Raw genomic sequence first — 15,412 nt, 5'->3', positions numbered from 1 at the left:
AATTATTATGTTCGAGTACCAATTATCTTTAAACAATATATCTATAAGCAAGCATAAATATCATAAATCTTTTTTATTAAAGCAAAACGTTTTCTTTTTATAATAAATTGGTTTGAAATATAGATTTTTTAGAATAATGCAAACAAATACACATAAATATACGCTTGCGTAACGTAGCCAGTATCCATATAATTATGTTAATTACCAGTTTAATAAAAAGTGTTAGAAAGCTCTACGAACTATTTAAGTTTTAAATGTTCACAGTACAATATTACATAGCTCTTTAACTTCCTCGGTATTATCGAAGTGATAGAAGATTCTTGAAATTAGCTTTCATGGTTGAAGAATTGCGCTTAAAAGTCGCCAACGGATTTCGAAAATCTTTCGTTAAGTTCGTCGGCTCGCCTTTGGGAGCGTAAAATCCTCTTCGTGATTCATTTGAAACTTTCGTTCTATGTAGTATAACGAAACCTGGTCAAACGACAAAAAAGTTCGCGGCTGCATAAACAGTGTTAACAATTTAATTACACATCGTACATATATAAATTATTCTAATAGAAGTTCTTTAATAAAACATATAAAAATAGTGTAATTCTATTATAATATTAAAAATGTTACAATCGTATTTTATTTACATCATCAAAACTTTTGTGTACTCTTTTCCCGAATTTTTAGCTAATAAATCGCGTTATAGAGCGCTGGTAATTTACACTCTCCAAACATAAAATTGATATTTAAGTTTTTTAGCAGAAACTTACCAGATTACTCTGTTGAGGTTTCTAAAATCTCTTTTCTGCGCAATAATTGATTCGAAGATCTAGCATCTTTGGCGCTGACAGCACCTGAAACAAATACAACTGAATGAGGTAGTAAAATTGAATTAATAATTTAATTTTTATATAATTATAAAGTAAGTAGAGTAAAATAGTCATAATAGTCATAATTGACACTTTACAGACCTTGCCAATTTTTCTCAAAAGTGCCACCTAAAGAACTTTTAACCAAATTAACCTAATGTAATATCAAGTAAAAACTACAAAAAATATATAACAACTAGAAAAAAGACAACTAGAAAAAATATTAGCAACTAGAAAAAAAAATCAATAAGTATCAATCATTGGAAAGTTTCAACTATAGATTTCAGCTTGCGTGTTGTGTACAATATTTTTTACATATTAATAACACAATTAAACAGTGATTAGCTGAGTTACTTGGTTGTACGGTTTATCGTGTTTATTCTCGATGCAAGAATGCTACTTAAGAAGAAGCTAACGCGATTCGCGAGAATCCTTAGTTGATCGATAAAATTTGGTGTTTACACAAACCGAATATTGAACTTGCAGACGTCTGGATAAGCTTGTGTTAATTACACGCTACATATCCGCATTTACGTGGTTTACACAATTCGCGCGCTTTGCATTACGTTAAACGATTTGTTATATATACGCATATATTTGTTATATATTACAAACCGCATTATTGTAACGCATGCGTATGTGCTAAAAATTCGTCGCACGATAATCAAATAAAAATAACACATGTAGCAGCTGCATTCGTAATTCACTCTGTAACTACTTAATTTCTACAATTTACATAATTTTTAAGACCATTTCCAAACAAACTTAAAGAACAGAAATTGTTTTTTATATAATTTTCTCTTATAAACGTAATTCTTTGGATATTGCTCGGGTTCTCAAATTATTTGATACTTAATGTATTCTTGTCATTACGAGTCAACATTGAAACAATTGCGTTTTCCTGTCTCACTTCATTCTTTTCAGCGGTCAATTTCACAAAGAGAAAGATAACATAGCGCCATCAGACTGATTACAGTTTCGTATATTACGCCGTCTGAACACACCACCTGAGCTTTCTTCCAGAATGATGTTTTGCCATTGTACGTACCGGTAGTCCGAGTCGGAAAACGTAAGCTTGTGTGGCTCGGTATAAGAAGGTAAAATCACGAGTTCATTAATTTCATCTCTCGAGGCAAACCTCGAGCCATACAAAGCACGCCTGTGAATTAACATGTTGCATAATATGAATAAATACCTACGGCGAGAAGTTGAACAAGCGCGAGTTTTAAAACCATGTCACACACAATAACACTTCTATATCCGAGCTACGGAGAGAACTTTCAATTTTTCACGCACAAAGCAAATATTTTTCTTAACGTTAATTAAATCAAAATTAAGTTACCGTACACATATGAGAGGTGAGAAATAACGCATAAAAATCAAACTCGATAAATAAAGAGAAGGAGAAGTGGAAAAACAACACATGACTAAAGTTACATGACTAAAGTTACATGACTGTACTTTAGTCACGTGTCTTTAAAAACGTGACTAAAGTAGAGTCATGTGACAGGGAGAAGAGGAAAAACAACACATGATTGTAGTATGTTTAGTCATATGTCTTTGAAAACCAGATTGACATATCGCAGTACTCGTCAACACACAGAATAACGAAACAAAGCATGACCGTCTTACAAACAATATAATACACATATGAGAGGTGTCAGAAATAACGAATGAAAATCAAACTCATGATTGTCAGAAATAATACGTGAAAATCAAAATCGTGATTAAATCAATTAAAGTCAAAAGTTAACATCTACATTAAGTTAATTCAGCAAAATAATATGTACAACGTTAAATCACACAAATACGAATATTAATCACATAGTACTTTTTTCATAACGATACAAGTGGCTGAAATTATTATATTTTGTGTAAAAAATTATGTGAGAATATATTAATAATATACATTAGTAATTGTTTCCATAAGAGAACAACGGTATAAAAAAAAATATAACTATTGTAACAAATATGCACAAGTGACGATAAAATGACAATCGATTTTTCGGTGTGATTTTTAGTAATCACGCAGAAAATTGCCATGACTTACCGAGGTCAATCTCAGCCTCCGCGAAATTCCTGCGTATCGCGTGGCGTCTGAACGTGCCGGTAATTACATCATTTCGCAATAAATCAGAGCCGTGCGCACCTCATGGCATTAATTATCCGTCACATCGTGTAACTGAACGCTGCTTACACGCAGAGTGGTAAAAAATTTCCTCCCATGAGGTCGGGCGTGAGAGAAGAATGTCCACTTCAATAAAATGCTTGCGCGCGCGACGCTGATTTATCGTTCGTGTGATTTTCGTCACGCGCGTTACTCACACATAATACTCACGAGACATTTGTGACAATAAAAAAAACGAAAAGAATCGAGAAAATTTTGCTAAAAGATTATTCATCGCGCGATTTTTTGCATGTAAAACCTTGCAGGTTCACTTCTGTCGCAGCATCGCTTCCGCGCGTAGGAAAATGAAAATCGTGATTAATTCGCAGCCGAGATTTTAACATAGCGAGCGTTGGTATCTCTAGATGAATTATTGCGCGCGAGCAAAGAATATCCGGAAAGTTCTATTATTTTGCTGGGAAGAGTGAAAATTCGAACATGGAAGGTCGAGATTGATTTCGGAGGCTTGGCCGTTTTGCCGAGTTGGCGGCTTTCTTCTTTCGCGAAAGCTGTGCCGTATTTTTTCTTACCTTATTGTCTGTGTTCATTTCTCCGCGTTTTTTGTAAGCTACTATTTCGGTTAGATTAGGTTGGATTATCGTTTGCCCAGATAAAGCTTTGGAAAGAGAGATTTATATTATTAAATAGAATAGAACACATGTGCACACAATTTCATGATTGAAAATAAAAACAAATCGTAAGACAATGTGAAGATATATATATATATATATATCTTTCCTAGATATTACGAATACCTATATATACATATATGTATATATATATATATAGGTATAGTAGTACTCAAAGACTAATATTCGTATTCGGATCTTATTTGTAAGATCGTTTTAAATTTATTTCTTATGATGAATTCGTATCTAAATAAAACGACCTGTACAATTTCTTAATATAAACTTGCATATAGAGATGATTTTAAATATAAGATCAGACTATAAATACTGCCAAAAAGAACTTTGTTATCACATGTCTAATACAAAAAGATACTCGTTATACGTATACATATTATATTTGAGGAAAAAAGTCTTGACATTACGAAGTCAACTTGTTAACTTCTATTATTGTATTATTATTACGCCTAATAATGTCCAAACTGATACTCTCTTCGAACAATATATTTCCCAGGGAAGACAAAATATAACATGGAAGTTCATTATCTCGCTGGAGAGCGTGAAAATTCGAAAGCGGAAATCAGGTGCGAGTTTTTGAACTTTCGCCGAGCTTGCGGTTCCGCGAGCTTGCAATCGTTTTGTCTCTGCTCCTCCGCCCACTTTCGTGTCTTTTTTCATGACGTCTGTTTCTCCCACATGCGGGTGTTGCGCCAAACTCAACGCGCCGTTACAATTTAAAGAAAGAAGCGCCCTCAGGAAATAGAGACTGATTTTGAGAGATTTCCTAAAGTTGGCAAAGGGGGTGGAAAAGGCAGAGCTTAAAGCTCCGCAGGGGGGGGCGGGAACCGCTGATTCGGAATTCTCTCAGAAAGGGATACGAGCAGAGGCGAGGGTGCGATGCGGTTAGAAGTTTTTGAGATTGTTTGCCATGCTAGCCGAATATAAATCGGGTTTAACTCCTCGGTTTCTTTTTCGTATGGTTAGGCAAATGTGGCTTTTACGGGCGCTCGTAAGAAAACGGACATTTTTAATTCACTTGGCTTCTCGTCTTCTCTTACTGCTTGAATTCAACCGAACGAAGTAAAGTGGCGCTCTTTCGTTCCCGATTGTTATCCCCCCTTCTGCAAAAAATTATTTTATATTATTTTTACTGGAATAGCGCGGCTTCATATATGAATAAAATAAAAAGGTTGCAAAATAATACTAATTTTTTTATTCTTTCTTTTGACAAAGAAATCGCACATATAAATAATCACATGTTGATTTTTACACAATTGTTTTTGTCGTTTGCAAGTTAGTTATATACGAAGCAATATATCTGTTTTTAGTTCTTATACTTCGCAGTATAAATATCTGTCGAATGTCATTCGTCACGGACGCATTAGACATGATCGAGAATGCACTTCGCGTCTAAAGTGCCGGATTCTAGGCGCGTTACCGAAAGATCTTTGAGAACGTGCGAAGAATAGACAGGAAAAAGGGCGCCAGTTAATGGAGAAATGTGTATTGTCTGGTCTGGAGAGATAGTTACTTATGTTATCCATTTGTGGGCGTCTCACAAATCGTCGTTTCATGGCGCACGTACGTATCGCGAATGATCAATGCATATATGTACGTACACGGGAACGGAGAAAGGAGTCTCGTACAAAAGAGTCTCGAGACGCATGTATGAGAGTGGTGCGTGATAATTCTAGAGCCCTTACCGTCACGACCCATCGCTTGAAGCCCTTCTATTTCTCTCGAAACACTCGAGAGTCATTCTGTGAGGTTAACTGTTGCCCCTTTTTACTATGTAATGCATGTCTTTTGACACGTGACAGATTTGCGTTAATTGCAACTCTACTCAGCGGAACTTGACACACCACTGCGATCGAAATATCTTCACTTCCGACGCGCTCATTGACGTTGATATAATCGAGAATATTTCCTGCGAGTGTCATTCTGTATTTCGATTTTTTGGTTACATACGAAAGTGCAGGATTTCATACGCTAAATTAGTAGTCGGTAGTGAAGTTTATTTTAAAAAATAATAGAATAGGAAATAGAATAATAATTAGTATTAATTATAATATTTCACTGATGAGTGAAATATTTGTAATTATACAATAATTTCTTACTAATATTTTTACTTCTTTGTACATTAAATTGATAGCAGTTAGAAAGTACTAATAATTTCTACTCCCTTGGTTCTGACACAATAAAATTCATAAAGTGTATATATATATATATATATATATATATATATATATATATATATGTATATGTATATATCCTATCTTTCTTTTAATTAAAACCAGTATCCTTCTCATGATGCAAGGATAATAGCATCCACAACCTTGCTCGTTAAAAAACAGTAGAACTGACGTTAATTATCTTACGATGTTTTAGCAAAAGTGAAACAAACATTATTACAAAATAATGGTACAATGTGCTATACACTAACATAAATATAATTTGTTGTAACAATTGCGCGTGTTTATTCTTTTTACTTCATATCTTATAAATCATATAATTCTCTGCATATCATCTTTATATCTGTATAGCCCATAATCAATATGTGTACTTAACATTTAATGTACAAACATTTGTTATTCACATCTGTTTTGACGTGAAATTTGGTAGGTTTTTTGAAGCTTGACAATCGATCAAGATATTTGTTTCACAAAATAATCAAACACATTAACTTCCATTAACGCTGTCTGCGTTTTTGCACGCGTGACCGATATAAATTCTATACAATAAATCAAAATATTCCGCCATATAAAGAAAAAAGCGGCAGCAATTAGAAAACGAGAAGGAAAAAATGGGATTGTATAGTAGAGAATATTGTACGTTAGAAAGTTAGACCTGAAAATAGCAAAACGAAAATTAGTCTCGTAGATCTTATTAACGTTATTCTCTGCAGACATGCATGCCGAAATTACATTTAAACTGTGTCACTGTAACGTAACCAAAGAATTCTAAAGTAATATAATCCGCAAATCGAGTCAAGAACTCGGAAATTAAGGTGGTTGATATAGCGTGAACTCGATCGTTTGTAAATGTAAAAGAATTATGAAAAGATGACAAAGAGAGAAAGCAACGAGGCTTAACGCTTAATAAACACAAATAATAATAAACAAATATATAATAATAATATAATAATAATGTAATAATATATAATATATTATATAAAATATATACTAATATATAATATAATAATAATAAACACAAATATATATGTATATATATATATTTGTGTTTATTATTTATATATATATTGTGTTATATATATTATTTTTTTTTTATTTTTATTAAAATAACAAGCGCACACATTTTTTCTAAATAGTTAAAAAAGTGCAAGCTGTAAACCTGAATAAAAACACGACGCGCTAATTATTCCTCTATTCGCGCAAAAATTGTACACTGTTAGTCGAATAAAATGTATCTATTAAAAGTTTCATATATTTATTGCGCAGCGAGATTTATTCGACTTAACTTTCTGTTTTCTCTGGTAAACGCTAATTATTCAAGTTAACCGGACGATGTTAACGAGCTATATAATTTTGAGAAAATAAGAGGCAGAGCGGCAACAGCACAATTTTTCCGTGGTAAATGAAAATTAAAATCAGAGCAAAATAAACGGTCTGCAAGAGAGAAAGAGAGAAAGAGAGAGAGAGAAGCGCTATTCGCATGAAACTGCCGGCGCAGTGTTTTCAGGCACACTCGAGGCGTCCGTTTTCCGAGCTCTCGATTCTTTCTGTCTCTCTTGTACGCGCGAGATTGCAACTAAAGAGAAGAAGAAAGAAACAGGAATCTTCCATGGGATAAGCCGGGTCAAGTTCACTCTAACACTCGACGACTTTCCGGACGGCGAGCATTTTTCCGCAGAACTCGCTTTTTTTTAAAAAACGATCGTCTAAAATAAAATAAGTCAACGAAGGAAAAAACGTTCTGAAATTAAGAGAGAATAAAGCAAAGAAGTTCAAATAACTTGAAATATCAATATTTTGTGTTTATTTCGTGTGTGCGCGATGAGAAACTAGATAAAATATATAAAGAAAGAAAAGTTGACTAAAATCGCTACAATGTCGCAATGCGGCGTTTTCAAATCCTCACATACGTGAAAGTAAAATCTCATTAAAAGTTAAATGTGTGTTAAAATTACATTGCAATTTAACGTTTTAATGACATTTCAAATTTTGCGTTAATAAAATTTCTTCTGATTAGTCTTGTTTGATACTACGAAAATACTGGAGATGCGAATTTGATGATACCGGCGGATGTCAGAATTGCCTGGTCACGAGTTGCAACTTACCGTCCCTCCCGACCAATGGAGATTCGTTCTTAGGATACCTACTACGAACAATACGATTACATTCCTTGTTGTAGTACTCGCTTTGCGACTCGAGAAAGGGTCGGTCGATTATTGAGTTGTAAGTTCTGCAAAGAGTGATATGCCTGAGTCACGTGATTTCACGGCACAATGCGTCGGCATGAATCACTCGCGCGATCCAATTGTATAACGCTGTCGATATCCAGTTACTCGGATATTTTAAGGATATCAAGAGGCACGGTAGTGCCTCGCGTTAAGTTCATGCGCAACGAAGTGGCGCTCGAACTGCGCGAGCACACTGTGTTTCTTATACGCGAAAATCAGGCATTTCGGTAGAGGGGAGATTTTTAATCAGCCATTTTTGAATAACGACTGAATTGACTGACTTCTTTATAGTCTCGTTTGATTCGCGTTGAAAAAGTAAAAAAAAAAGTATTCTTGCGTTTTTTTTGTTTACTTCTGACTTGGAGATATGCGACGATTAAAATTCGAAGTAAGTTAAAGTGAGAAATTCACGTTCAGAAACGTCATGATCGTCATCGTCGTCGTGGGACAAAATTGTGTGCCTTCGTAATGTGCATGTTCGTATAAGTTTCTAACAGATGGCATATATGTATACGAGCGCGTTGACAGAAGAAAAAGAAAGAAAGATAGAAAGTGTAAGCTAGAAAAAGAGAGAATCATCAAGAAGCACGGTAGTAGTTCGCGTTATTCGCGCCGGCAACATCTCCGATAGTACCGATCGCTTCAACAATATTTCTTGTGGCGTAGTAATTTCACGCCGGCAACACTTCCGATAAAACTGTTTTTAATAAACTTTTTTGAAACTTGGCACGAAATAACTACAAACTATATACTTTAACTTTATGAAATAAAAAATTAAAAAGTAATAAATAAAAAATTGATTTAATACTACAAAAAATTTTTCTATAAAACTTGTTTTACAAATTAAATAATACTACAAAATACAAAATGTATATCTCGAGAAACTTATCTTTTCAAAAAAAAGTTAAGAACAGGCGCCAAGTACACGCACAAAACGCATTGTATTTAAATTAATAAATTAAAAATTGATTTAGTACAAAAAATTGTTTTTCTCTAAAACCTGTTTAACAAAATACAAAAAGTTCTTTCTGTATAAAACTTGGTGTACAAAATATTATATCACTACAAAAACTTCTTTTTCTCTAAAACCTTTTTACAAAATACAATTCAATTATACTTGTAAAACTAAGGAAAGATATTGTGCAATTTAAACTCGAGCACGCGAATACAAAAATACAATACCGCACGTGAAGTTGAACATTTTCCACATTGACATCCCGAAAGTCAGATCTCTAAAAATCTTTAAATAATACATTGTTTATATCTATCAATTTGAATTCAAATGTGATTAAATTGTCGCAAATTGTTGCACGGAAATTTCGTTATATGCAAGATGGCAGAACCATTATCGCGTTCTAAAATTACATAGACAGTTGCGCGCGATAACAACTCGCGCGTATATCGTCCCGGCAGTCTGACCGGAGTCTAGACGTTATTACGATATCGTTATCGAAACAGCTGGTAACGCATTTCCGACGATTTACAATCTCAACGTTGCGTACTGAAGTGTATGTATATTATGAGATATATGCAGTTCGACACAGAACATGTAATATGTAAGTACATACATTGAGAATCGCGACCAATATGTGTTTGCAAAACTTTCCGAACTTCATATTAAAGACGCGCTACGCCGCGGATCGTTTTCAAAATCGGTCTGATGTTTTTTCTGTAAATTCGATAAGCATGGAGATATGGCGTGCACATATTTGCACAACTTTCCGTGGCGGCGTTACAACAAAACCGCGATTAATTTGCCGATAAGTAGTGGAAGTTTTGTACGGTTCCAGAATAATAGTTGCATGACGGACAAAAAACAGACAAAATAGTGAGTTGCAATAAAAGTCTGAAAAGCATGGTAAAGAGCTATACAATCTATATATACAGACCGTATTTCGAGAATAAATATGCACACACATTGTGGACAAAACAATTTAATTTATTTTAATTTATTTATTTATTTATTTAAATACTTGAACATATCTCAAGTCTGATTTCTTTAAAAACATTAAGTTCAGGAAATAATCTATAAGCTGTTCTCACGTCAAAAGTATAAAGATGTAACGTTATTTTATTAATGTTTCCAAACTAATAAACAATTTGAAAAAAATAGTATTTAAATAATGACAATAATTTGTAAATTATTAAACTAATGTATTTAATACATGATTAAAGAGAGAGAACTTCTCATCCGTTTGAAAAACCACCGGACGGATAATTTAAGTAGACGAATAATATAACGAATTATCTCCGCTCTTTATTAATCATCTCGTTAAAATAATATAAAGTGAGTCTTGTACATTCTACACGCGTATAGACTAGACGCTTGAAGGAGTGGTTCAGGTGCACGCTTGTAACCCGCTTCACGATGGACTCATTAGCAAAGGATTCTTCGTTTACTTCCATCCTATTGGTTCGTTCCTTCAGCGACGGAGGCGTCGCTTGTCTTCTTAATTGATTATAAAATTGCGACGCGGTCTCTCGTCATCGGTGGATTATCCGTCGGGGATTAAATCGATGATTCATTGCGCGGCGTCATTCCCGCCGAGGGCGGCGGCTCTTTGTCCCAGCCCCAGGTCGATTTCCGCGAGCTAGATAGTCCGGAAGAAAATCGACAATCTTCTTCCTCTTTTCTTCTCTTTTCGTACACATGCACGTAAAACGCCAATCTATTTTCTACGTCGAAGGCTCGCGCCGCTGTCGCAACGACATTCCGGTCTCTTAACCGTCATTTACGTTCGTCGCGAGAGTGCTTCGCATGCGGACTCACGCTCGCGCGGTAATTGTAGATTTTGACGCGCCGAAGGTGCGAAGAAAAAAGCTATCAGAATGATGATTGATTGCGAGTCGCGTGAGCTGTGTGCAACTTCTGGGCGATTAAAGGCGAGTTTGTACTTTCGAAGTCGGCTTGAAATCAATTATCATAGGTAAAACAACTGCAAGCAATATTTTCTAATAAAGAATGAAGTTGACTTTGCGTGAGCTATTTTTTTTTGTCGTATTTTCGAACACATTTTATATAAATTATTGTGGCGCTTGAATTTCAAAAATATATTAGATATTCTTAATAGATGTATCTTAATTTCATCAGACACACTGAATGTGTGCAAAGAATCATATCGCTTCATCCGTCGTAGAATAATGCATTTTCGAGAGATTAGATTCTAAGCACTATCAAACTTGCGTTACTTTCGTCGAAACGAGATATGGATGAGAAGTCCTTTTAAATGCGCAGCTCGTTTTCCGCAAAATTTCAAGCCTCAGAGTTTCGCGCGCGAATTGTAAGGGTTAAACGTTCATCCCTTCTTTGTCTTGCCTCTTTTGCCACGCTCTGTCACCCACGTGAATAAAGCTAAGGAAGAGAGTAGCACAAGTACAATAAGAAGAGTGTGGTGCGGACCTCCTTGAATCTTGAACGTTACGAGAGGGAATTGCCGGAGCGTGAGGGGCTGTAAAGCGCGTGACACGCGTGACAAACGCAGCCGGATTAAATGCCGGGCGTTCAAACTGGTTCGAGAGGATGCCTGGAAGTCATCACAATCCATACAAATGATATCACGTCGAGTTCGAGATTTAAAAATTGAAATATAGAATTTCGTAGATCTAGTGTTAAATTTTGTGTACTCAATTAAAATAAAAAACGTTTCCTTATAATAAGACGCAATTATCTGCAACACTCTTTGATATTTGTTTTGATACATTATTTTTTGTATATGAAAAAATTTCTTTCTTTGCTTCAATTATGTTCTGTTTACATTAAACCATAAATTTTTAGTTAACTGTCGACAAAATTGTTATTTATTGACTTTTGTACAATTTCTGTAACTATAAACATAAATAAAAATAATAACATAAATATCATTGCTAATTATTCTTTTAAAATTATACATCTAAAAACATTCTAAATCGCACTGTACGAAGATTTATTTGAACTACTCGCGCACGCGTGTCTGTACACGTATATATATATTTATTAAAGAAATAAATTATTTGTATGTGTAACTTAGTTTTTACGTAATCTTCTTAAAGCCTGTGTCTTTCATGTCGTTCTCGAACGGCATGCGGATTTTCTTTTTTTGTCCTGTCCACGGCTTTCATGAAATAATAAAATCTTATATCAAAGCTAGAATCCTGAAGAAATGATATAAATCCACTACATCTTTTATCCCCTCTCCCTTCGCAGCTTTACGTAATCTTGAAGATTTTTCTCCTTTCACTCTTGTTTTCATTACGTACATTATGTTTCTTTTTGTAGATGTCTTTATTTTTGTCATCAAGATGAGTCTCGACATTACATGTCTTAAAGCGAGTTGGAAATCTTTATAAATAAAAAAAACATTAATGAACTTTGTACATGCAAACAAAACGCGCGATTTTTCAGACAAGAAATGCTGAACTTTACTTTAAAAACGTAAAGCTGATAATTTTGTATCATAAAAATGAGCGTTTACGAGTTAGAAGTTCAACAATAAGTCGATGTCGTAATTTCGAACATTATAATATAACTTTTATTAAGTACTCAGATTTTACGAGAGAAATAGTAGTTACTAACATTTTAATACTATACAGTAGCAAAGAATGTGAAATCAAAGCGATCTTTCGTGATTTCTTTTGAAGAGATACTTTGACGTATTTTCGCCAAAACCTTTTCCTTTGTCTTTTTTCGTGTTTTATTCTCTTTTCTTAGAAGCGAATAAGTTAGGTAAAAGGCCTCTGAGATTATTATTCAAGTAATATCTCTTCTTTCTTTCATACCGTTTCTAGCATTATTTCGGCAGAGAATGTGAAAGGAGTGTATATATCCAACGCTTCGATATCTCAGAGACTTTCAAAACGGCAAAACTCGAAGAGAACGAAGAAAGACCGCCGAGAACAGAAAGACGAGTCTTTTGCTTTACGGTTTTGCGATCCCGCTCTTTTGTTTTTGCGAGGCATAGCCGCGATATTGCTTGCATTCATCATACACTGTGATGATGATTTTCAACATCCATCGGTGCTCTACATATCGCGAAAAAACATTCAGTAAAGATAGATTAAAATCTCCATTCTCTTTCCGAGATGATCAGCTCTGTTGAACTTACGCCCTATTTATTGTGAAAGTATCTCTTCCCCGATTGAGAGAAAATAATAAATCTTCTACCGCTGTTTCAATGATAGTTTATTGATATCAATGTTGAAATGTATATTAACATTAAAAATTTGAGGAAATTGCGAATAATGTTTTTAATCTCGAGATAATAAATAAAAATAATTCTTTCACTTGTCTAAGTGTAATTATTAAAATTCTATCGATTTTTTTATTACATTAAGGGAAAAGTTTTACATTAACTAAATATATTTTCTTGAAATTCTCTCTCTCTCTTTCTCGCTTTTAATTGAAGAAATTGTTTATTTTGTTTAAGCAAAAGTATTTAATTTTAAATAAATATGTGTATTACATAGTGAGTACATTATTATTTAAATCTGTACATTTTTTGCGTTTAAATGTTTTCATAAAATAGCACTGTTATTTATTAATTAAAATATGTTGTTTTTTTTTTAAACTAAAATCTTCAACTTTTTTTCTAACTAAAAATGCATTATAATAAATATATTATAAAATTAAAATATAAATTAAAATGTAAAAATAGTTGGTTATAAAAATTATATATGCTTTTATACATATAAGCATGTAATAGATACTTAAATTAAGAAACTAAATTTTGAATACAAGTAAGCACATCATTAACATCCGATAAATAATTAGTTTTTGAGTAAAATAAAATTTTTTTGTTTCAAGATAGTTTTTCCCTCAGTGTGTGATTTTCCACACGTGATACTGAAGTTTTTCTGTATAAAAAATTAGTCCTTTCTCGCCACATATCGCTCTTCATAAAATGCAACGAAGATGTATTTTCCAAATCGTTAGCACATACTTTGCGTGACTGCCGAGATCAGACAAGACCCTTCAAGGCATATCGCTTTATCTTCGTTACGTCGCTACCGAAAGAATCTCCGACTTTCAAGCCACTTTCTATCATATTCCCTCGTCTTTCCTATCTATTCGCATAATAGAGGTAATGCATACATTTGAAGAATATCTTGCGTATTACCAAGAATATGCTGCAAACATGGCTCATTTTGAATGGCTAAACATATCCCTGATAAAAAATATTAAAAAATATTAAAATATTAATTATAATTTTGTAAAGATACTCAAACGCGCGAGAATATATACAAGACGTACGACCGTATATCATGTGTTAACTTATACTCTCTTGAGAAAACATATCCTTCCTTATATTCCGCAATAAAAAGGAAAAACGACTTTCGGAAGGAAAAAAGTCTTCTCTACATTGTGATGTAGCTTCCTCGAGGTTACCTAACATTGCCAAGGTCATTGCACGGATCACAAGCACCCACGTCCTTCGAGCGGAATAATAGATCAAGTTGCAGGGAATCTTTCGAAGGATTTTCCACCCAACTCCCACGCACCATCTTCCGGGCATCGGTTGCTCGTCCTATGAGTCAGCGTGTCACCATGGCTACAGGACATCCCTCGCCCCAGTATCATCACGAATATATATATACATATATATATAGAAATGCGTGTACACAATTTTCACCCTCCCGTTCCCTCCGTGCTCTCTCGACGCTTTTCGCGTCGCCCTTCGATTCTCCGCGACAACCTCATAAATGCGAGATTAATTGCGAGTGTATTTAATTTTAACACGCCACACATATATAGAGAAAAAAGAAAAGAGTGCAATATCCACGTCCACGTAATTTTCTGTCTGAGCGAGAAACATCAATGTGTGTTGCAATCGCTTTCGCTTTTTCATCGATCCTCTCTAATTGGAAGCGATAAAAGGAAAGAAAAAAAAAAAAGCGTGTGATTGAGAGAGGTATTCACATAAAATAATATATCCAAATGTGACTAAGTCACTTTTTTTTATTAAAATAAGTAAAAGTAAACTCCAGCGTCGTTTATAAATAAGAACTTAACAAATATATACAGCATCAATTGTCGTGTATAAAATAAATTGATATATAAAATCACTCTGTTACAATCTCTCTCTCTCATTCCAAAGAAAACTTACTACTGGGGTGGAACAAATCGACTGTAGTATCGCGCGCGTCCGAGAATACATTCTCGCTTGATAGAGAAAGTGTCTATTTCCCGTATATCCTACAGCACGACTGCGAGAATCGAATCAAACGCAATAAAGTCATCGACGCTCTCGCAGTTGCAATGCAGCCTGATATGTTCTACGTATTTCTTTGCAAACTTTGGATAAAGTAGATATAAAATGTTTGTTTAATATATTTATAGACAATTAAGCACACATGAGAAAGAAGCTGT

The 15,412-nt window shown here is 34.1% G+C and overlaps 1 protein-coding gene across 7 annotated transcripts in view; it reads right to left on the bottom strand.

The window, feature by feature from the left end:
• Window positions 1–15,412, bottom strand: part of LOC109864021 (protein tincar) — a 65,007-nt gene that overhangs the window by 26,296 nt on the left and 23,299 nt on the right. For 5 of the 7 annotated variants that reach the window (XM_020444807.1, XM_020444810.1, XM_020444811.1 and 2 more), the window contains one exon: window positions 759–842. The gene's annotated coding sequence lies outside the window, so the exon portion shown is untranslated. Of the gene's footprint in view, window positions 1–758; window positions 858–15,412 lie in introns of all 7 variants that reach the window. The other 2 variants (XM_020444808.1, XM_020444809.1) reach the window with 1 other exon arrangement.

This window comes from Pseudomyrmex gracilis, unplaced genomic scaffold (assembly GCF_002006095.1).
Source record: "Pseudomyrmex gracilis isolate BER0280 unplaced genomic scaffold, ASM200609v1 scaffold_16, whole genome shotgun sequence".
Lineage (NCBI taxonomy): Eukaryota > Metazoa > Arthropoda > Insecta > Hymenoptera > Formicidae > Pseudomyrmex > Pseudomyrmex gracilis.
This window is presented reverse-complemented; position numbering and strand designations above follow the sequence as displayed.